This window comes from Peromyscus leucopus, chromosome 8b, assembly GCF_004664715.2.
Source record: "Peromyscus leucopus breed LL Stock chromosome 8b, UCI_PerLeu_2.1, whole genome shotgun sequence".
In the NCBI taxonomy this organism is placed as follows: domain Eukaryota; kingdom Metazoa; phylum Chordata; class Mammalia; order Rodentia; family Cricetidae; genus Peromyscus; species Peromyscus leucopus.
In genome coordinates, this window is record NC_051086.1 from 64,598,046 (window position 1) to 64,620,069 (window position 22,024).

General features: G+C 47.2%; 1 protein-coding gene across 3 annotated transcripts in view; it reads right to left on the reverse strand.

Moving 5' to 3' along the window:
* Positions 1 to 22,024, reverse strand: part of Asic2 (acid sensing ion channel subunit 2) — a 1,079,215-nt gene that overhangs the window by 202,558 nt on the left and 854,633 nt on the right. The gene's annotated exons all lie outside the window — the stretch shown is intronic.

The window sequence follows — 22,024 nt, forward strand, 5'->3', positions numbered from 1 at the left end:
AGGTAGAAGGGTGTGCAGGAATATACTCAATGTACAATATATACTTATATGGAAATCTGAAAAATCAATTAAGGATGTCAACAGGAGGAAGGCACTGGGTGTTAGTCCTTCCTCTAAGCAGGGAAGGAATGGCAAGTGCCTTGGGTTGTCCTCAGATTGCTCTCGGCTCCCTCAAGTCCTCATTTTCTACCCCTCTTACCCTACCAACTGAATTCCATCTAAACATCACAACCCATCAATGGGACACCATTCTTCAGCCTCCACCCACTTCCTCTCCAGTAGAGGGCTAGATTGCAGCTGAGTAACAAGTGATGCGACACTGAACTGGAGTTTTGCTCTGTAGGCCATGAGCTGTGTGATTCCAGGCGATCCCTTTATTTCTCTGAACTTCAGGACTGTTCAGATCAGTCCCTGGGTTTAATTTCCATTTGCTAATGCAAATGAATTCCACACACTCAGGGTAGAAAATTGAGCCTACCAAGAGAGCATCTCAAACCTCCTGGGTGCAGATTGTTTGTGTTCAGGTCTCATGTAAACAGGTGCCTGAGGATCCCTGTAGAGCCCTCAATAAGCTGCAGGCTGGGAAACCATCCCACAGGGATGGAAAGAGCCAGTGCAAGGCAATGTGGGAGTATTTCTCTGGCGGCCTGGTCCAGAAGCAAGAACAGACTGGCCCTATAAACTGAAGGTGGAGAAAGAAAATCCAACCATCACCCTACTTGGAGAGACCAGAGGCCAAACCTGGAAGTCTACACAGTTGAGAGCTCTGAAGATGAGCTTACAATCTGGAGAGGCTTGGAGGGACAGGAATGCAATGGCCCACTCAGCAGCCAGAATGTCATCAGAGGTGTCAGGATGCCAACAGTTCAGGTCTTGGGGGCCAGGCCTGGCAACAGTGGTGAGATCAGGCCTATGGGTAAAGCTCAGAAGAATACCAAATGGCTTGACTGAAAGATGGTGGCCTAGACAGTACTTCAAGTACTGTTGCTGTCCTATTTGAGAATCTAAAGTATCTTAAACGTTTTTGGGGGGAGCAGTGTCTTACTATGTAATAGGTTAGCCTGAACTTATTATGTAGACCAGACTGACCTTGAACAGATCACCAGCCCCTGTCTCCTGATTGCTGAGATAAAGGCATGTGCTTCCACACCTGGCAGTCTTAAATGTTCTTAACTTTTCCTTCTTGGCCTATAAACAGGCAGAAAAGTGCTAAGAGCTCTCTGGAGCTGGGTGGCATTCCTCTTTTGCCCTATCGGATAGGTGTCTTCACTGCCAAATTTCCTGAGCCATTTCACTCACCTAGAATGTGGGGACACTCTTTAGATGGTCTTCTAGTTTCACTTCTGTTACTATGATAAAAATACCCTGACAGAAAAGCAACTCAGGAAAGAAAGGGTTTATCTGGCTTACATTTCCAGGTTATAGTCCAGGTGACTTACATGGAAGCCAAGACAGGACCAAGTGACATACACAGTCAGGAGCAGAGACAGAGCATACTCATAGTCCCTGGATGGCTTGTTTGTTTGCTTGCCTGCTGCCAGCTAGCTTTCTCTTCCTCCATCGTACAGCTTAGGATTCCCTGCCTGCCTATGGAATTGTGCCACCCACAATGGGCTTGCCTTCCTCCAGTCATTAACAATCAAGACAACCCTCCCAGAGATGCCTACAGGTCAACTTTATCTAGATAATTCCTCCCTGAGACTCCTTCCTCGTGGTTCTAGGTCGAGTTGTTAGTTAAAACTAACCAGCACAGATAGCTGGTCAGTGTCAGATCTCATAGGATCGGCTATAGTGGCAGGCTAGACCCTGGATTGCTTGTTCTCTCTCTAGCCCCTGTGACGGTCCCCATACATCGAGAGACGCATAAGACATAACCCACCACACGGGGGAGCATGCTGGTGCTAGTCTTTGGCTTCTGAGGGTGACAGAACCTATGCCACTCTTCACCCTGGACTTGAAAACTATATATTTTTTCCCTCTCCCTACCCAGCTACTGTCCTAAAACATCCCAAACCAAATTTCTATGGCTTTCTCATTTGGAGTATACATAATGTGCCAAATGGTTGGGGTCTGAACAGGCAAATAACCGCTCTTCAAGCTCAGAAGCATCCATGACTCCACCTGAGGTCTCTGCCAGCAGCTCTAGGCTCCCAGCACCAAGTGAGGGTTTCAGGTTGCTACAGGCTGAGGAACTCCATCCTGTTGAGTTAACAGCCTCTTAGCATCACCCCTCGCTGTCTCCTCACCATATAGTCTTTTCTCAGGAACAGAGTACATGGAGTTGCTAGCCAGAGGACTGACTTCCCAGAGACCATGCCCTGCTGTGCTGACCTTTAAGGGGATGGGTGGATCTTTTCCACATTCGGTTGGTTCTCCTGGGATGGGAAAGGAGTGGACATCAGAGTTCCCAAGCAGCAGGTTCCTACACGCCTATCTTCTTCTTTGATTTGATGTTGTCTGTTATGTATGGACACTGCAACCACACATGCCTTTCAAACCTCACTGCTTATAGGGAGATCCCTGGTTTCAATGCATGTATGGATTGTGTTGGGGCTTTGTTACAGGTGGATGGCAGCAGAGCCTGAGACTGCATTTCTAATAAGTTCCTGGATGATGGCAAGGTTGCAGATCCCTGAGGACTTAAGGGACCAACTCTAAGACAAGGATGGAAGCTGGAGGGTTCTAGAAGGAAGTCATGGCTGAAATAGCACAGCGGCCCATGTCAGTGGCTGCGGTAGGTGGGTGATAGATGTCACCTAATCCCCAGGACAAGCCTGTAGGGCCAGGATTAGAACCAAATTTCACAGATGAGGGAACAGAAAGCTCAGGGATCAGCAACCGCAGCCCCAGAGGCATACAGCTAGCAAAGGGAGGCAGGGACTGAGCTCTGGTGCCTAGCTTCTGTTCTTTCTCTACTGAGCAGCTAACTGGTGTATCAATGAAGAGGAAGCCTTGCTCCAATCCACCAATGAGGAATCACGCCACAGAAGCCAACATATGGATAAAGAGCTATCTCATTCTTCACTCAAAAAATAAAAACAAAACCGTGTGAAATGACTCCTCACCAGTCAAAAGAGAGATGGATATTTTAGTAATGATGACGTGCTGAGAAAGGTGGTGTGGAATGAGTATTCTCACACACTTCTGGAGAGAATAAATTGAAACTATCGATAGGAAAACAGATGGTGGTCATGGAAGGTCTTTGAAATGTTGCTGCCCTTCCTGAGAATCTGTCCTAACAAAACCTTAAAGCTGTGAAGGCCAGGACTGTCCAGGAGACAGAGATGGTAGAGGTGGTAGGGAACTCCCACCACAAAGCATTGGGGTGTTTACATCATGGGATTTTAAGATGATATGTATATAGTTATGTTATCGGGGCAAATGGTCTGCAAAATCATCCATCCAAGAATAAAAGTGGGTACTAAAAATAACAGCAAAACCCCAAATCTTAAAGGAGGTAGAATTCAACCCACATATTTGAATTGAGTTGTATATAATCATTTTAAAGATGTGTTTTCCCCAAATATTTTTAATAACATGTGACTTTTATGGTGAATTTAGAACTAAAGTAATTTAATGAGGTAAAATATGTCCCTATGTCTAGGACAATCTCTGAAACCATCAGAAAGTAAAACACTGAAGACATTGGTACACACTACAGACCAACCATTCTTTGAACGCCAAGGAGGAGGAAGCTCATTTTGCAGATGGCTTACAGTCTGGAAGAGGAGAGGTGCCAATTAACTCCTGTCTCTGGAGCTAGCAATGGGCCCTGAGTCTGGAGTGTAGAGGAGAGGGCATAGAAGGAGAGTCTTAGGCATGAGATGTCCCCTAAGAATGAAAGAGGCTCTAGGGCAGCACGGGACAGAAAGGTCCTGGATAGAATGTCTGTTAACACTTGAAGGAAACCAGTGAGAACATGGTGCACTCAAGAAGCCACTGCATTGTCTGGCCTGGCCTAGAGAGGGTGCAGGTGAGGTGGGAAGAGATGGGGGACGGAAATAGCTAGGATCATCCAGAACTGTAGCTGTCTTGCATGGGGGTGGGGGCTGATTTTGTGGAGAAGGTATCAAGGAGGCCCAGCAGGGTTTAGAGAGAATCCTATGAAGATCCCACCTCTGGCTATCTGGCTGCCAAGTGAGGGGGTTCAGCTGTGCTTCAGGGGGTGGGGTGGGAAGGAGACCGTTGGAGTAGTTGAACTAAGGCACATGGGGGTTAGTTAGGCATGGCTAGGAAGGAGCAGATGGGAGCTCGAGGCACTAAATCAATAGTTCCATGTCTTCCAAATTAACTAGCTGCAGATGTTTAGGGAAAGGAGGGTCCTCCCAGGATTACTGCTTGGGTAACTAGTTGACTGTCTGGGATGTTTGTAACTGCTAATTTACAGGCCTGGCTGTCAGGGCAATTAAAAAATGGGGCCATTTTATGGAACAAAATATAATCTAGACACACCTAATCGGGCCACATAAAATGAAGGTGTACTCACTGACAGAATGTCACGTCTTCTTGAGGAGCTGCGGACCTCTGTGTCCTGGAGGGCCTTGGTTCAGCACTAAACCATTTCACCTGTGGGAGCAATGTCGAGGTGGCCTAGTTCATCAGGAGGTTCATGCTTTTGGAGAGCAATAGGCACTGTTTCCTGAAAGTATTTCCCTTATAGACAGATGGAAACCCCCCAGCGGATAAGGGCCACGGAGGGTGGAGAGTGAGAGGGTTGTGCAAGCAGACTGGCTTCTGTGAAGCACCTAGTGACACAAGGCAAGGGGCCTTTGCTCACAGACAAAACCGAGGGCAGGGGAGACGGGTCAGCAGGTAAAGTGCCCGCCGTCTAAGCATGAGTTGGGATCCCTGGTACCCATGTAACAGTTGGGCACAGGGATGCACAGCCCCATTTCTGCATTGCGATGGTAGAGACAGATAGAGCCTTGGAAGCCACTGCTTAGCGAGTGGGCCTCGCCGAATTCGTGGGCTTCAGGTCTAAGTGAGAGAGACTGTCTATAAAGTGGAGAGTGATCAGGGAACACACCCAAGTAGACCTCTGGCCTCTACGTGTATGTGTACACACGTGCACATGCATGCCGTACACTCACACATCCACACAAATAGGAACACAGATCACACACACACACACACACACACACACACACAGAGAGAGAGAGAGAGAGAGAGAGAGAGAGAGAGAGAGAGAGAGAGAGAGAGAGAGAGAGAATGAAAGAATCATGGTGTTATTTATTTGTGGAACACATATGCACACACACTCATTTTACAAATGAGACTCAGTATGATCCTGTAGTCAGTTTCACATCATGACATGTGCTATGGCTCAAACTGCAGCCTGAGACTTCAGCTCTTGAATGTCTGACTTTTCCTGTACATTGTACCAATCTTGTTTAAACATCTGGTGCCTGGTGCTCTCCTGGAGAACCTTATAAACCCAAGGAGGCAGCCAGCAGCCTTGTGTTGGACAGAATCTAGTCTCTAGCTCCAAACAGAACTGGGTCTAAATCCACCTTCCTCTCTTTCTAGGTGACCTTGGGCTCATCTTCTTTGAATCTCAGCTTTCTTCTTTGTGGATCAAGGGCAGCAGCAGCACCTTCAGGCTGGCTATGATGATTAAATAACAAGAGGCAGGTGAAACTGCCAGCCCACAGTAGCCACCCATGCCTCTTTCTTCTTTCATCCATCCAGAAACTTCCAGAGCTGCAAGATTCACAATTGCCCTCAAGAACATGCTCACTAACAGCTTCCCCTCTGGGTGTTAGAAGAGAAGACCTGGGGAGCAAGGTCCCATTCTGTCTGGTGTTGATATTGTACAGAAGCCATCTTACGGTATATCAGCCTTGGGACAGTCTTATAGAATATGGAGATTTCTGCAGCAAAAGCTCCTTTTAAAGACAGTTCTTCTTTGCTACATAGTGCAACTTGAGCTTTCAAATGTTTTTATTTCAAATAAATTAGCCATGCTGCTGACTCTGGCAGGGACCCAGTCTGCTCCACTGCACTGCAGTGAGGTCCCGATTGTAGCTGAGCTGAGGGTGGCTTCTTGATGCTGTGGGTGGGCACAGGTCAAGGGTGCAGAGAACTAGGCTCACATAACCGCTCCCCTACCACTTGCTCATTCTGTGACCTTGGGAAGCCCCCCACTGCTCCACTCAGCTACCCACCCTTAACCTTCATGCATGCAGAAGTACTGTCCGGTGCCTAGCATAGCTTAACCTCTGTTGGGTAAATGGACTTTGCTTCCCTTTTACAAAAAGATAGATAACTCCTCTCTTGAAGGGTAGTAGTAGAGATCCAGAACAGGGGCTGGGGAGATGACTCACTTGCTGCACAAGTGTGAAGACTGAAGTTTGGATCCCCTGCACACATGTAAAAAGCTGGGTGTAGCAGTATGGCAAGCATTCCCTGTACCAAGGAGGCAGAGACAGGAAGATCCCCCGGGGCTTGCTAGACAGCCAGTCTAGCCAGGTGGTGAGAGACCCTGCTGCACAAAGGGAGGTGGAGAGTGATTAAGGGACAAGCCATGTTGATCTCTGGCCTCCACACATAGGCACACATACCTGCGCGCGCACACACACACACACACACAAATAAACATAAATAAAGGTCCAGAAGAGAGTATACCATACACAACCCCTTGCTCACACAAATGCTTACTCCGTGAGAGCTGATGCTGCTGTTCTTATCAGTATTATTAGTCTAGCACTGCTTCTGGTGGATGTAGGGGGTGTGACTTCATCCGCTAGTTGCGTAGGGCAGTTATGCCTCACACACAGTAGGAGTTCAGTAAGTGATAAGGTTTGAAAGCCTATTTTCCTGTCTCCAGCATAGACTGTAAGCCAAATCTGTCTGCTCAGGGCATCTTTCCTTCTCCCTCCCTCCTCTCTTCAGGGGACACAGTGATAACTGGGGAGCTACTGTATTTGATGATTCAGGATCTGCTATGCATATTTCCCAACCCCGCCCTTATAAGGAAGAGCTGAACCGGGCCCGGGGAATTATTTTCGGTATTTTATCCAGCTATTCTCGTCTCTAACGCTTTGCGGTGGGTGGTTAGAGCTGGTGATTTTCCTCTCTTTTGTGCAAACGAGACCAGAATAAACAGTGCAGGGTGAGTCACTTCAGATTCTTAGCACTTCAATTACTTAAAAACTCAAGGGCCCAATGAAACTCAGAATGTCACCTTTTCCAGAACAGCCATAAGCAGATGGGAAACATGCCATGTTCTGAGTAGTCCGTGGCTTCTCGGCACAGGAAATCTGCTACTAGCTAGCTGGGAGCACCAGAGGAAAGAGGTGCAGGGGCAGCTACCACTCCCTCCAAGGACTCCACACACATTACTCCCTGCTTTGCTTCATTTAATCTTTACTATGACCTTGTGAAGTAGCACACTTAATGCCACGGAGCTAGTAACGGCCTCCATACATATTTCTTGCCTCCCTAGGTGTGGGGCCACTCACTCTCCATGTCTTACATCCACACCTCAAATCCTCACAGCAATGGTGTGGCCTGTCTATTGCTCTCTACTTCAGAAAGGAGGAAACGGAAGCTCAGAGAATGAGAGAGATCAGAAACAGAATGTTTGCTTTCTCTGTCTGGGGCTCTGTTTCCTAAATCTGACTCCGTTATCAGGGACATTGATGAATGTTCTAACATTGTTCTGTATTACACAAGAAGCCAGCAAGTGATCTGAGTGTCAGGAACATTGTTGCTCCAGTGTGTGTGTGTGTGTGTGTGTGTGTGTGTGTGTGTGTGTGTGTGTGTGTGTGTGAGAGAGAGAGAGAGAGAGAGAGAGAGAGAGAGAGAGAGAAAGAGAGAGAGAGAGATATCAAGGACCAGAAACTTGTTTGACTTTTTTCTTAATTTCTTAACCCTTGGGTCTCTGGTTGATCTAGAAATAAGAAATCTGCAAGAAGAGGCTTTGTGTAAAGATTGTAAGTACCAAATTCCTACCCTTGCCCAGCACTGTGGAAAAGTTGTTTAAGATTCTGATTTTAAAGAAGCTCAAAGACAATACATTAGCCCCTTTAACATATGCTTCAGTAAAAGTGTCATGACAAACATTAAGAAATATTTATTCACCGTTTTTCTTTATTAAAAAAATAAAACCAACAAAGTTTGGACCAAGGAATTTCTGTTGTTGAAGCTTTGAAGTGTGGACAGTGTCCAGAAAGTCTTAACCTTTATAAAAGTTTGTTTTAACGTTAGTTAGGATTTTGATTTATTTCTCTGTGGAAATAAAGTTAAAGTCCACAGGTAGGAGGTAGGGGTGGGGTGGTGATTAAGGGGGAACAGCCAGAAACAGATGATATGAAGTCAAACATGGAAAAACAAAGAGGGGCCTCCAAACGGGGAGGGAGGATGAGGGCAATACAGATGGACATGTCGGGACAAGGGACAAATAACACCAAGGTTGTTTGATAAAGTCTGAAGGAGTCACTATTTTATATTTACCTAAAATTATACACAACACTTAACACTTAATTCTCTCTCTCTCTCTCTCTCTCTCTCTCTCTCTCTCTCTCTCTCTCTCTCTCTCTCTCTGTGTGTGTGTGTGTGTGTGTGTGCATTTGTATGTGTGTGTGTCTTAAAGGAAGTTAAGCCACTTGGGCAGGCAATGATCCCCACAAGAGCCATAGACCAAGAAAAACCCCAGTACCAGGCATGAGAAATCTTTTTGAATGGTTAGGCAGGGCAGTTCTAGTGATTCACAAAACAATACATATTACCCATTGTAGCCCTTGGTTGCCTCTCGGGGTTTGAGGGTAGTCCCTATTGCTGAAGACATCACACACTTAGGACATAGGACTTGAATATATAGAGAGCTGGATCGGACCTTAAAGCCCCCTTCCTGTGGTCTAGCTTCCATGGTAGCAGAAACACTATGCAAGTTTCCAAGGGAAGGAAGCAATTAAGGAGTCTCACTCAGCTGCAACGTCTATGAACCACAACAGCGAGCAGCATGGCAAGATATGGTCAAGGTACTCACATATTGGAGGTAACCCACCGCTGTCTAATTAGACTCAAAGCCCACTCAGCAGGGGAGACATCATGCCTGGTTTCAAGCCCAGCCATCTTCCTGGGGCTAAGATCATGGACCTAAGAAAAGAATCCACTACTGCCACTTTACTAGATCAGCATATTCCTTACTACAACCTAAATTGTATCCTAACACCCAAGGTGAGTGTAGCCATCGCCCCTCATCAAAGAAGCCCCTCTTCACAGCAAATGGAGACAACCACAAAAAAAACACAGTTGCACACAATGCAGAGATCACTTGTTGGTGGGGAGCCCGGCCACAATGGATACAGCTATATCCCAGATCTTGCATTTGTGTCTCAGGGAAGATCTCAGAAGAGGGGGCAGAAAGACTGTAAGAGCCAGAATACCAGGGATTCTCAGTGAAATAGCTCTCCTAGAAATGGCTGCATACATAAGATGAGTAATGGCAATATCAGTGAGCATGTTCATGTGGATGGGACAAGCTCACCGAGTCCCATCCCTAGACAACTAAGGACTGCTGGGAGAGGGAGAATTAGCATCACCCAGGGATGAGCTTCCTTATTGGTTGTCCAATACAGAGTGGCCAATTCTGAGGCCATAGACACACAACAAAAACAGATTCAGCAGGTTGTACTTATATAACAATAATTATATTATAATTATCAAAGAAAAAGAGGCTATCAATTTGAGAGGGGGGGACATGGGAGGGCTTGGAGGGAGGAAAGGGAAGGAAGAAAATGATGAAAAATAAATTTATACATGGTGGTGAGGTTCCAAGGCTAGCCCCAGAGATACTTAATATTCACCATCACAATTAGTCTGTATTTCCCCTCTGAATTGGTTTATATTTCCTACCGTCACTGCCATTATTGGAAAGGTTGTGTTTTGAATTGTGTTGGGGGCCTGTCTGAAAATTGGGCTCTTCTCTGGGGTATGTACATTTTCTGTAGTGTTTTATAGAAGAATGTGACCTGAGAGTATCCTGCACAGCTTTGCTATGGTTAAAAAAGAAACATGGACGCTGGGGAGATTCTCATGCAGTTCATTATAACTTCCTAGTTTGACAGCCCCAAGCAACAATTAAGCAAAAACCAAAACACAATGAGTAGATAAAGGAAATGCACTAGAACCACGCAGCAGACTACTATTTAGACACAAACAGCAATCAAGCCCTGCATGTGCTACAACATGGAAACCCTTGAGACCCTTATGCCAGGAGAATGAAACCAGTCACAAAAGGTCACGGACTGTCTAGTTCTGTTTAAATGTCCGGAAGAGACAAGATCTACAGACAGAATGTAGACTCACGGTTGGCTGGAGCTGAGAAGTGATGGTATGGGCAGAGGCCTATTTGGGGGATACTCTAAAATTCAGTTATAGGGACAGTGTTGCATCCTGTGTATGTACTACACACCTTAAATCACACACTCAGACGTGGGGGGGGGGCACGTGATATGCAAACTTCTATCTCAACAATCCTGTTTTTCAAAAACAAAATTTAGCAAAACAGTTGCTCTGGTGAGTTTTCTGCTCTCCCCTGGGTCAGGCCTACCTGCTGCTCACGGCAACCTGCGGGACATTTGCCAGGGGAGTTCCAACACTCTCTCTGTCTCTTATGGGAGCATCTTCTGCAAACTATCTTCCAATAAAACCAGTGTTTATTCCTACACCACACTTTTCCTAACTACCTAGTCTTTACTGGATGACATCAGGAAGCCAGGTTCACACCAGGAAGCCAGGTTCTCACAGGGATGCAAATGCTGGGTTCACACCAGGAAGCCAGGTTCTCAGCAGGAAACCACAATCGTACAGGTTCTCCTGAGGAAGCCTGGCTCAGAAAAGCGCTTTGATGTACGGAAAGCCTTAATTAGCCCCGTGCTAGATCCTGCGTCTTCCTGAGCTGAACCAAACACACAGTCCCATCTCCTTCCCTACGCGTGTCTTCTAACTGCAGACTTCTTTGAAAGAGAAAAGTAAACAAAACTCTAAACATGGGAGGTTTTCAAATAAAGCAATTAGTGTATTTTTACAAGGACTTCTAACACAGCCTCAGAGCGTGGGTTTTCCAGGTGCCTCTGAATGTTCCCTTCCTCGGAATCAGACAGGACAGGACCTGAAGACTTTAAGGTGCAAACGCCCAGAACAGAACTGTTTCAAGGCAACCCCTCCTGCAGCTCTCTTAGAAACAGGGAGAAGATTGTGCATGCGGAGGCCTAAACCCCACCATGGGCTCCAGGGCGGATGCTGTGCTACGACCCAGATGGAGCCGGATGGCAGATGAAGGAGGCCCTAACTCTACACAAGGCACAAAGTTTGCAGGAAAGAGAAGTCAAGGGCTGGGGAGGATCTGGGCTTGACTGTACATTGTAGAAGGGATAGAAACTTGTGTGCCCCGCTGTTCGATTTATTTTCGCCGACTTTACTGATAGATTTGCTTCTGGGAAAGGGCTGCTCCGGTGGACCCTGTGTGGCTGGGACACATTGCCTCCTCAGTGTGGAAAGCAGTGTCAGGATAAGTCAGGAACACAGGGTCAGGTGTAGTGCATTTAGGTTTGCCAAAACCTACGATAAAAGCAATAGGGCTGTGTCAGAATTGGTGTCTCCCCCTCTGGCTTGCCTTAATTATTATGCACTTGCTTTCTGGCCTTGAATTATTCATGAGGCCAATTATGAAATAGGCTGCTGATTGGTAATCTCCAGCTGTGGTACCTGAGTGTGCAGGGATGTCTCATCTCTTTCCGGGAAACACAAGGCTGGGCTAAGCAGCTTGTGGGATGCAGGGCTTTGGGGGAGCAGGAGGTGGCAGAGAGGGCAGAGTAGTGAAGACACTGGAGGAACAGGGCAATATATTCAGAGGAGGTGGAAGTGGGGTGATCAACTTCCCAGTGGGCTAAGATACTGGGAATAAAAGAGATGAATTGTTGAAAGCAAGAGCTGGATGCACATCCAGTGAAGGAATGAACAAGTGAATGAGTGAATGAATGCATCTGAAGTGTCCATGCCTGAACAGGAGGAAGGGCACTGGGTTCTACGGGCTGCCTTCAGTCTCCCTGGACAGACAGAGACTCCCCTTGTTTTGTTTACCTCAGGATCCTGTGATGTGGGTGCTAAATGTCACTGCTTCACAATGCTGGAAGCTGAGCCACCTCAGAGGCCTACAGCCTCTCCAGTAGTGGGAACTTCAGATAATGACCCTAACCCACACCCACTGGCCAGGCATGAGTAGGGGGATAGGTGGTGTTAATCTTATCAACTCGATGGGATCTGGAATCAACTAATAGGCCTGTCTCTGGGCGGGTCTGTAAACACAGTTCCAGGAAGGAATAACTGAGTGGACAACCCAGCAGAGTGGGAAACACCTTCCCAAGGGTGGTCCAGATACAAAGAGGCCCAAGGAAAAGAGTGTGGGCCTGCCTCCTGCTACTTCCTTCAGGCAAGTGCATCCATCACACCGTTGCTGCCGCTGCTGTCACCGATGCCGCCATCTTCTACAACATCAGACTCCAGCTTCTTCCGCCTTTCAACGTACACCAAAGACCAGTGACTCTGCAGGAAATCTTCCAGGATCTCAGTGGCAGATTGGGACTGTTGAGGCATTTGGCTTTGTGGACTGAGTAGCTGTCAGATTTTAGGCCTCTCCAACTTCCAAGTGGCCTGCAGGACTGAGGACCATTCAGTCCTCAGGGTGTAAGCCATTCCAGTCAATCCCCTTTTACAATATGAATGCATTCTGTTAGTTCTGTGCCTCCAGGGAACTGTGCCCATCAGGAGCTGTTGTTGAACTGGTAAAGGAAGTATCTAGAACTTTGCTTCCCCAGTGGGAGGAGGGAACTCTGTGAGGGTCCTAGTGACTAGAACTTTAGCCTGAGTCTAAAGGGGGAAAATGGATTCCTCTAGGGCATTGATGGGTGCTTCTGGCCTCTCCACCTCCTGTATCTCTGTTGCTTCCAGCATGCAGAAGGTAGGATGTGAACACAGCAGCCTTTAGGGGGTCAACTGGACTCTCTATTAAAATGAAAAGTGCTTGTTTCTTTGGGCTCAGCAAACAAAACAAAACAAACAAACAAACAAACCATGTATATCCGGAACTAAGCAAGTAGAGTGGGAATGTTTGCTAGACCAAAACAAAAACAACCCAGAGTGCTTCCACCTGGGTAGCTAAACCCCACGCTCTGAGCGTGGTTGAAGGCAGAGTTATCAATTCTGGCCATGCCATGTATGGACTGTGTGATTTGATCAACTTACAACCTCTCTGAGGCTCAGCATCCCCCTCTGTAAAATGGGGCTAGTAACAGCTCCTTCCTCACAGAGCTCCTTCAGGGGTTATTGCATCTAAGTACTTAGAACAAGGACCCGGCATTTGGCCAAGAGTTAATAACCTGGAGTCATTAATGACAGTCCATGAATACGGTCCTTAGTAAGACCCTCTCCCTTCTGCCAGTCTTCTGGCCAGGTGGGTAGCCTGCCGGTCCTGATTCCAAGGGGAAGCTGACCCCATGCAGCTGAGAGGCTGGACCTGTGCATCAGTCCTACAGCTCAGAAAGTGGAGTGGTGGTAGGTGCAGCTTTCTCTGGCCAGCTGAAGCTTGGGCAGGAGCCATGCTGTGGCAAGGTGGCACTGGCCGCATTCACTAGGCATAGCCATGAGCAGCTAGGGGAGAAGATGTGGCTTCGCTTTCCCTGGTACAATGGGGACCGCAGGACTGCCTTAGCCCTGTCACTGAGATGATCACCCGTCAGCTTTCAGGTCTTTTCACATCAGGTATTTGCTCCCTTCCCTCATTCTCTCCTTTCATTGATCAAGAATTTACAGACATCTTGTCACACGCCAGGCAGCATCAGGAGAATCTAGGCTCAAAGAGACAAAGAAGACTTCAGTATCTTCCAAAGACCAGCAGACCAGTAATTACAGGACATTTGTGAGTTCCACACGACAGGGACTCCGCCTGCTTCTTCTGTCATTGATTTTCAGCTTTACAAAAGTGCCTAGTGTAGGCACTAGCGTGGTGTGGCAAGGGCATACTGACAGCTAGGCAGCAGATACAGACCATAACTCAGACCACCAAGGCACAGAGGTAACACACTGAATCTGTTACCGAGGTGAGAAAGCCTTAGGACGTGATACAGAAACGGGTTGGGAGGATGAAGAGCAGTTGGCTGGAATGCAGTTTAAGACGACTATAACATAGCTGCCATCTTTAAGGCCATGGAAAATCAGTAGAAGACTGCTCTCAAGACAACGAGGGCAGAAGCAGACAGGTCAAAAAGAGACGGACAGCTCCCCTCTCCCTGGCTGCCAATCATGCTGATCATTCTCTTCATTGCCTGTTTCCTCCCAGTTATATATAACCCACTCGCTTGTTTATGTTGCTGTCTGGGTCCCTGTCTACCTAGCTCATGTTTATTACTCCATGAATATTCATTGGGCAAATTAATAAATGAGAGTAAAGGAAGAAGGAAGACATATGGAAGAACTTAAGGCACCCACTGACAGGGGCCTCTGAGGCCTAACAGACATAAAGATGCTCGCTGGTGATTGCAAATTCCCCAGCAGCCATCCTTAAAGTAACATGAAATTAATATATTTCAAATTCTACTTTATCATTACATCCTAAATAGTATTACTTTAACATTGATCAATACACAATACAACAGAATATATTTTTATTTCCAACCAAGCCTTTGGGAAGTGTGTTTTCCACTTGAGGCACCTCTTGGCCTCTTTAGCCATATTTCAAGTTCTTGGCTGCCAGACACGGCCAATGGTGGCCTTGGGAAAGTTCTACTGTGAGGCCTCCCCTCTGTCATCCACTAGAGACTGTCAGCAGGCCAGCCTGGGCCTGGCACTGAATGTCAGCCTAGCTGGATACATGCAAGTTTCATGTCCTCCTTATGTCTACCATGGCAGGCCAGTTCCGCGTCACAGGAATATGGAGACAGCCATGTAAAATGGATGGAAAATAAAGACCTGGTCTGATTGGGGAGCAGGGGTGGTGGGATTCTGGAGCCCACTGAACCATCTTCAAAGCTCTTGTGGCCAGGAGAGTGCTCCGAAGAAAGGGGATGGATTATGTGCCGGCCACTCCCTGAAGAGCTCTGTACACAGTGGCTCCTGAGAGGCCTACAATATCCGTGTGGCAGGTACTACTGTTGCCCCATTTTATAGGTAAAGAAACAGAGGCAGAGATGAATGGGGTCTTGTTCTCAAGGACTCATAGCCAGTGAGAGGCTAGTCCAGGGCTTGAGCCAAGGGCATTTTGCTCTGGGTGTTGTTCCTTCCCTTTCTGAACTTTGGGACATGAAGGGGATATGTCATGAAGGGGAGGCAGAGATCAGGCTTTGTTTGGGATAAGATGCTGGGGAGGGGGGGCAGATAGATCCCAGAGCATTTGTCCTGTCCTTGAATAGAGTCTTGAAGAAGCAATTGGACTTGAATTGCAGAGATGGCCAGGTCATATTTCTGTCATGGAGTCCTATGAGGCACTCACATGATGCAAACACTGGAATAGAATCAAGAAGTCCCCTGTGTTGCCCTGGTGCCCAGCAATTATTTAAAGGGTCAGGGATGGGAAATGTGTGCGTGACGGCACAGGCTTTTAGAGGGATTGAAATGTTCTGGAACTACAAGACGAGATGGCTACAGCACATTGGACTATCCCGAGGGCCACAGAACTAAACATTCATGAACGGTTAAAGTGAGTTTCACACTATGGGAATGCCGTCACAGTAGCAAAGCAGGGCAGGGCAAATTCATCTTTGTTGAGGCAGGAGGAAGGAAGGGAAGCCCAGGAACGGACCAGGTTGCAGATCTTCTCAAATCGCCATTGCTTCCCAGGGAGGGAAGCTCCTCCATAGGAGCGTGTGTGCCACCTCGACGCGACAGTGCGATTTGGTGTTCGTACTATACCCAGGAATGTGAGACATGGGCAAGGGTGTCTCACCCATGTGATATTTACCACATTTAGGAAAGTGTACATAGGCACTATACCAACGAGGGTTCAGATCTTTCCAGAGCCTCTAATAGATGATGGCAATTGTGTATGGCATAGAGAGGTCATGGGTGAGGACTCAGCAAGGCTGTGTCACTTAAAAAATGACCCAGAGTCAATTGTATCAGTCTTCTGCCAGTTACAATCTATAGCCACCATAGCAGAGACTGTTACAATCTATATCCCTGAAGTGGCTACAGTTCCGATCTATATTTGCCTGAGTGGATACATTTACAACCGAGCCACTGCACTGGATACAGCTTCAATCTATATGCCAGAATAGATGCAGTTAACAGTCTGTAACTACTGGAGTGGATAGTTAAGAGTCACACCAGTCCTGACACTGGACACAAGGTCCATCACCCTCTCTTTCCATTTTCATCTTTTTGAGAGAAAACAAGACACAAAGTGACATCCTCATGGCCCATGCACTGCTTTCTCATGTCTTCTTCTAGGCGCTAGAGCTCAGATTTATTGAGGCAAAACCGGAGAGACTTGTTTGGAGACCTCTGTTTGAGGTTGGAAAAGAGAAAGGTACCCAGGATGGGTTCATGGGTTGTGCAGAGGGTGAGAAGATTCCTCAAGAAGGGAAGCCATTCAAGAGGGGAGCATCTGGGCCATGATAATTACCCAGAAACTAGAAATCTAAGAACTGCAAGAAACTGCATACAGCTGGGTGCTTTGGGCAAATCCACCATCTAATCCTATCTATCTATCTATCTATCTATCTATCTATCTATCTATCTATCTATCTATCTATCTATATTGAGGTATATCTGAGCCACTGGAAAAGATTGAGATATATCAAATAAGATGAAGTCTGTGATGGATAAGGTGACTCCAAAGAAGTGAAAGAAAGAGACAGACGACAGATAGTATTCCTAGCTGAGTGGGCACTAGTTCAGTCAACCTCTCACCTGTGTGTTTATTTGAAAGACCACCCTGTGCCAAGAGCTGGGGAGGGACAGAGAGTAGTGGCATGAGAATGAGGTCATTCCTGCTCTCAAGGGGCTTCCAGGAAAGCCAGGGGTTGAATGTGGATGAAAACAGGTGGTAGCTTTGGGGTGACAGAGGCTCTGCTTCCTTTTGCACAGGCTACACTGGAGAACAGAAGAGGGCGAGCATCTCTAACTGTGGGAGGAAGTCCTCAAGCAAGACTTCAAGGAGGGCCAATGCCTGCAGGAAACCTTGGATGGCAGGGGTATTACTTGGGCAGATGGAGAGGGAGAGGCAGTGTGAAGGGCATTCTAGAAGAGAACAGGGCGGGCACAGATCTGGAGATGTGCCATGGTAGGGATCAATTCAGGGACTGAAATATGGCCAGAGTAGAGGACATGCCACAGACAACAAATACACATCTATCTCTGACTGACCTCACCAGTTGACCTTGGGACAAGTTGTCTTTCCAATTTCAAGATGTCTCCATCTGCACCATGAAGGCGTGGAGGTAATTCTCAGGGGACTTTCTAACCCTGGCCATTGTAGGGGGAGTGAGAATCCTGGTACCCAAGCTCTTCAAACAGGGGGTGGGCAGCCATTGGGAGGGATGCTAGCCTGTGGTGAACTTTTGGACTAGATGACTAGATGTCCTTTCCAGCCCTGAGCGGCTATTATTGTGGGGGCCTTATCAACCCCATGGGACTGTGTTAGGCTGGTCACATAGAGAATCTGCTCCTTCCCTACACCCCAGATGGAGCCTTTGCTGGTTTAATAACCTTGCGATATACAGACACAGGCTGACTATGGAATAACCCATTCCCCCATCTCTGTCTAATAGTGTTCAGAGTCCCTGCAGTGGGGCTGGTGGCTGGCAACTGGTCCCTGTCAGATGACAGTGGCCAACTGTGGGTTCTAGTTTATGCTATACCAGCTCAGTAGAGAGCCATCCCTTCCTCTGCTGGGCTTAGGAGCTTTCTGTCTGTGCTGAAAGGCAATGCCAGCTTATGGACAGCCAGGTGAAGGAGCCCTGGCCACCAGTCCAGAAGCTGTGATCATCACTAGGAACATCTTGGCCTCTCTCATTTTGTCACCATCACTTACTCTGATGACAGAATTGGAATCTGGAGATACGAAAGCACAGAGCAGGAAGGTGGGCTCAGGGGGCCATGCCTCCAGCTTGGCTTTGTCATGTCCTCAGCTGGCTGGACCGGGAAAAGCCATATCTTCTCCCCAAGCCTCTGTTTTCACCCCAGCTGTGAAATGGGAACAACGATGTTCATATGTGTTAGACAAATCAGCGGGCCTGGGGGCAGTATTGAGTGAGTCACCACACACAGAGTGGATGCTGTAGTTAAGGCTGACGTGGAATGAAAACAGGTCCAAAAGATAAGGAGATGGTTTGAGCTCTATCTCAATCAGGACTCTCAGGAACATGCTCATTGCCTCAAGCACAAGCACAGACAAGACTTAAGTTCTGTCTGATTCACCCATTTCTTGCATAGCTGTTTGCAGGTGACCGTTCTATGCTCTAAGGAGATGCCGAACCAATGAATCTGGCCTCTGGGCAACCCAGTGGGCAGTATAAACTGTTTCCTTGGACTTTAGAAATACTCCCCCACAGCCAGTTCTGGAAGCCATGGTTACACTGGCAAAGAATCTGGAGTCAGGCAAGCCGAGGGACCCATTCCAGCTCTGCCGTTTACCTTAAGCAATCTTGCTGTCTGAGACACAATTTCCTCATCAGTCCATGGGAAGTCACGTTGCCAGCTTGATGGTGCTGGAAGAATTACTGATGCTGATGTGAAGTGCCTTAATAGGATATTACGGCGAACAACCAGAATCATCAACCCAGCCTGCTTCTTGTTCTAGACACTCCCACTCACTGCCTATGTGGGCTCAGGCAATGTACTGTCTCAAAATTAGGATGATGAAATATTTATCAAATGCCTGCCATGAACTCAATGCTAGACACCCTGTGCCCTGGGAGACTGGAAACATCTCTCTGCTGTATGAAGGGAAGATGTACGGGCTTTGGAATGTCTTGAGACAGGGTCTCTTGTAGCCTAGGCAGACCTCAAAACAGTTTGTAGCTGAGGCTGGCCTTAAACTCTTGACCTTCTCCTACGTCCACCTCCTTGTTGTTGGGATAGCCGTGTGTGCCCCCACATCAGGAACCACCAACTTTTTGCCTTCTGAGTACATTCTGAGTATTTGTACAAGTACCTGCTATCTATGGTATGTCCAGCCATGTAAGGGATGTGATTGGTGTTCTTCACAATCAGGCCTCCAAGAAGATCAAGGGTTCAGATCCTGGCACCAAAAAAGAGGATCAAGGGAGGGGGAGGGGGAGAAAGAAGAGCCCTCCCTCCTCAGCAATTAGACTAGCTAGTGTCTTCCTCTTGGAACTTCCACCTCCCAGAACTGCAAGAAGTCAAATTCTGGAGCTTAAGCCTGCCAGTCTGTGACATTTTCTCACAGTAGCTCTAGCAGACTCAGACATGCCTCAAGCATCCAGAGGCAGCATCCTAATAGAATTTAGTTTGCATTTGTGTTTTAAATATGCGTTCTCTTGAACTTCAATCTACAGATGTACCTATTGCCAGTCAATCAGCCAATGCAGACTTCCTTTTACCCAAAAAAGCGAGACATTACATTACAATTCAAATGTACCCACTAACTGTGTATCTCCATGGAAATTCTAGACTCCCTGGGAGCTGAGATGGATATGGGGGGTAGTGGGTGGGTAAAAGCTCACTTGTTTCTTTATTTCTTATAGGTGCCTTTGTCGTTGGTGGGGGGCCTTCTTCCTCTGGAGCAGTTTATTCTTGAATGGTCCCATTGGCTGGTACCAGGAAACTCTCATTACCCTACTCCCAGAGATGCCCCCAGGAGTGGTGAGGTCTGTCCCTGTCATTTGTAAAGTGGGAGAAGGTAGTCATGGATCCAGAACAGAAAGTGAGTTTCCAAAGTTTGGCTAAGCCACATGGAAGTTGGGGATCTGGAAATGGATCTCTTTAATCACTTTCTGGGCCTTTGCACCCTGGGGAAGGTGGTCATGTTCCCTAGTGGTTTGGGGCCTGGTGTGAAGATAGCCGCTCTAGATGACCCTCAAGGGGACCTTCTAATACTGTAGGATCTGATATTTAAGTTTTCATCCCAAATCCCACCTTTTTCTTTTTTCAATGTCTCCATAGCCTGGCTGCCCAGAGGAGGGGAAAGAGGAGAGAGAGAGAGAGAGAGAGAGGGGGGGGGGGGGGAGAGGGAGAGGGAGAGAGAGAGAAGCCTTATGGCATGACTTCTGATCATATAAATATTTGTTTAAAAGGAGAGAGAGGGGGGTCCATGCCCCTTCTTCTTGGGGTGGATTCAGACGGCTAGATCCATTCACTCCCAGGCAGAATTAATGGTGGCTGTTCATTTGGTTCTGTATTTGTGAGTGTATCTTCCCCTTTATTACTTTAATAAATCCTCTTAAACAGACTTACGTGAATTTCTCATAATGTGCGGGCACACGTGTGTATGGGTGAGTGTGTGAGAGTATGTGTGGAGGTCCAGAGTTGACGTTGGGTGTCTATCTTGATTACTCTCTGCTTTATTTATTGAAGCAAAGTCTCTCAATGAACTTAGAGCCCACCACTTCTGGTTAGCCTAGCTAGCCCGCTTGCCCTGAGGACCCCCTTCTGACTTCCTATGTATGGGGATGAGAGATGGCCGTCACACCTGCCAGGTTTCTACACGGGATCTAGAGATTCAAACTCTACTACTTATGCTTGAGTAGCAACCTCTTAATTCATTGAGCTGTCTACCCAGCCATCTCTCTCTCTCTCTCTCTCTCTCTCTCTCTCTCTCTCTCTCTCTCTCCTTTTTGATAAATCAGATTATCAAGAGACATCTTGGTCTCTATGCATCCTTGCCCAGCTTCTGGACTCGGTTTTCTTTAAGCAGGGCACCCCTGCCAAGACCTGGACACCATCCTGTAAAAGGAAAGTAGGTCAGGGCCATGGGCGGGCAGTCTTCAGAATACATCAGTTGCAGGGAGATAAAACCTGTCACCAACAAGGCTGCTGACACGTGGGCACCCACGTGACCACTCCTTGTCTGAGGCCAAAACAGAGCCCAAGCTTCTGGGGGAATGTATTTTATTACAACCACCGAAAAGCCTGGAGCGATCTTTTTCCTTTGAAGTTAGCAGCTTTTTAAAAGGAAGGTGAAGTTCGTAAAAAGCCATGGGTGTTATACAACTACACCATCCATTTTTTACGAGGTTTGGGCAGGAAGAGTCCCTCCCTGTAATTTTCTAAAAATGGGGGCCCCAGAGGTTGCCAGCTCTGGCTGGGGTTCTTCTGGCCTCTACAAAGGCCAACGACATGCTGTTATGGCTTGGCTCCTGAGCATCCTCAGTGACTTCCCGTTGGCATGGCAATTTTGTGGGTGGGTTGCTGACCCTGAGGAAAGACTTCTGTGCTATGGAGTGAGTGACTTCAGAGGGGTCTTGGTCTGTGACCCACAGAGGCTTGGGTCACCCACCTCCATGGTGGGCGCAACATAGCCTTTATGTGATTTCTCTCTCTCTCTCTCTCTCTCTCTCTCTCTCTCTGAAACCAGTACCCCAGTCTCAATGGCTTACTTAGCATTTAGTGTTCATGGTGCAGGAAGCTGGGATATCTAAGATTTGCTGTCTTTCTTGCTGCTCTTACAAGGTGGTGATGGGAAAGGATGACCTGGGAGACCTCTTTTATCAGAGCACAAATCCCACTCAAGAGAGTTCCACCCTCATAACCTAGTTGCCTCACTGAGGCACCCACCTCCTAATATATTATGTAGGGGGGCATGTCCAACAAGCAGTATCTGGGCTGTATGCACCCCAGGATAGCCATGAATGTGACTCAATACAAAATTGTAAACTTTCTTAAAACGTTATGAGGTTGGTTTTTTGTTTTTGGTTTTTTTTTTTTTTTTTTGCCATTTTTACTTATCTATTTTCTAACTCTCTTGTGTGCTTCTCAAGCATAAACTTCATAGATAACAATGTAAACTTCATAGATAACAATGTCATGGTGTCCTGTCAAAAGTTCATGCCCAAAGGGGTTAGGA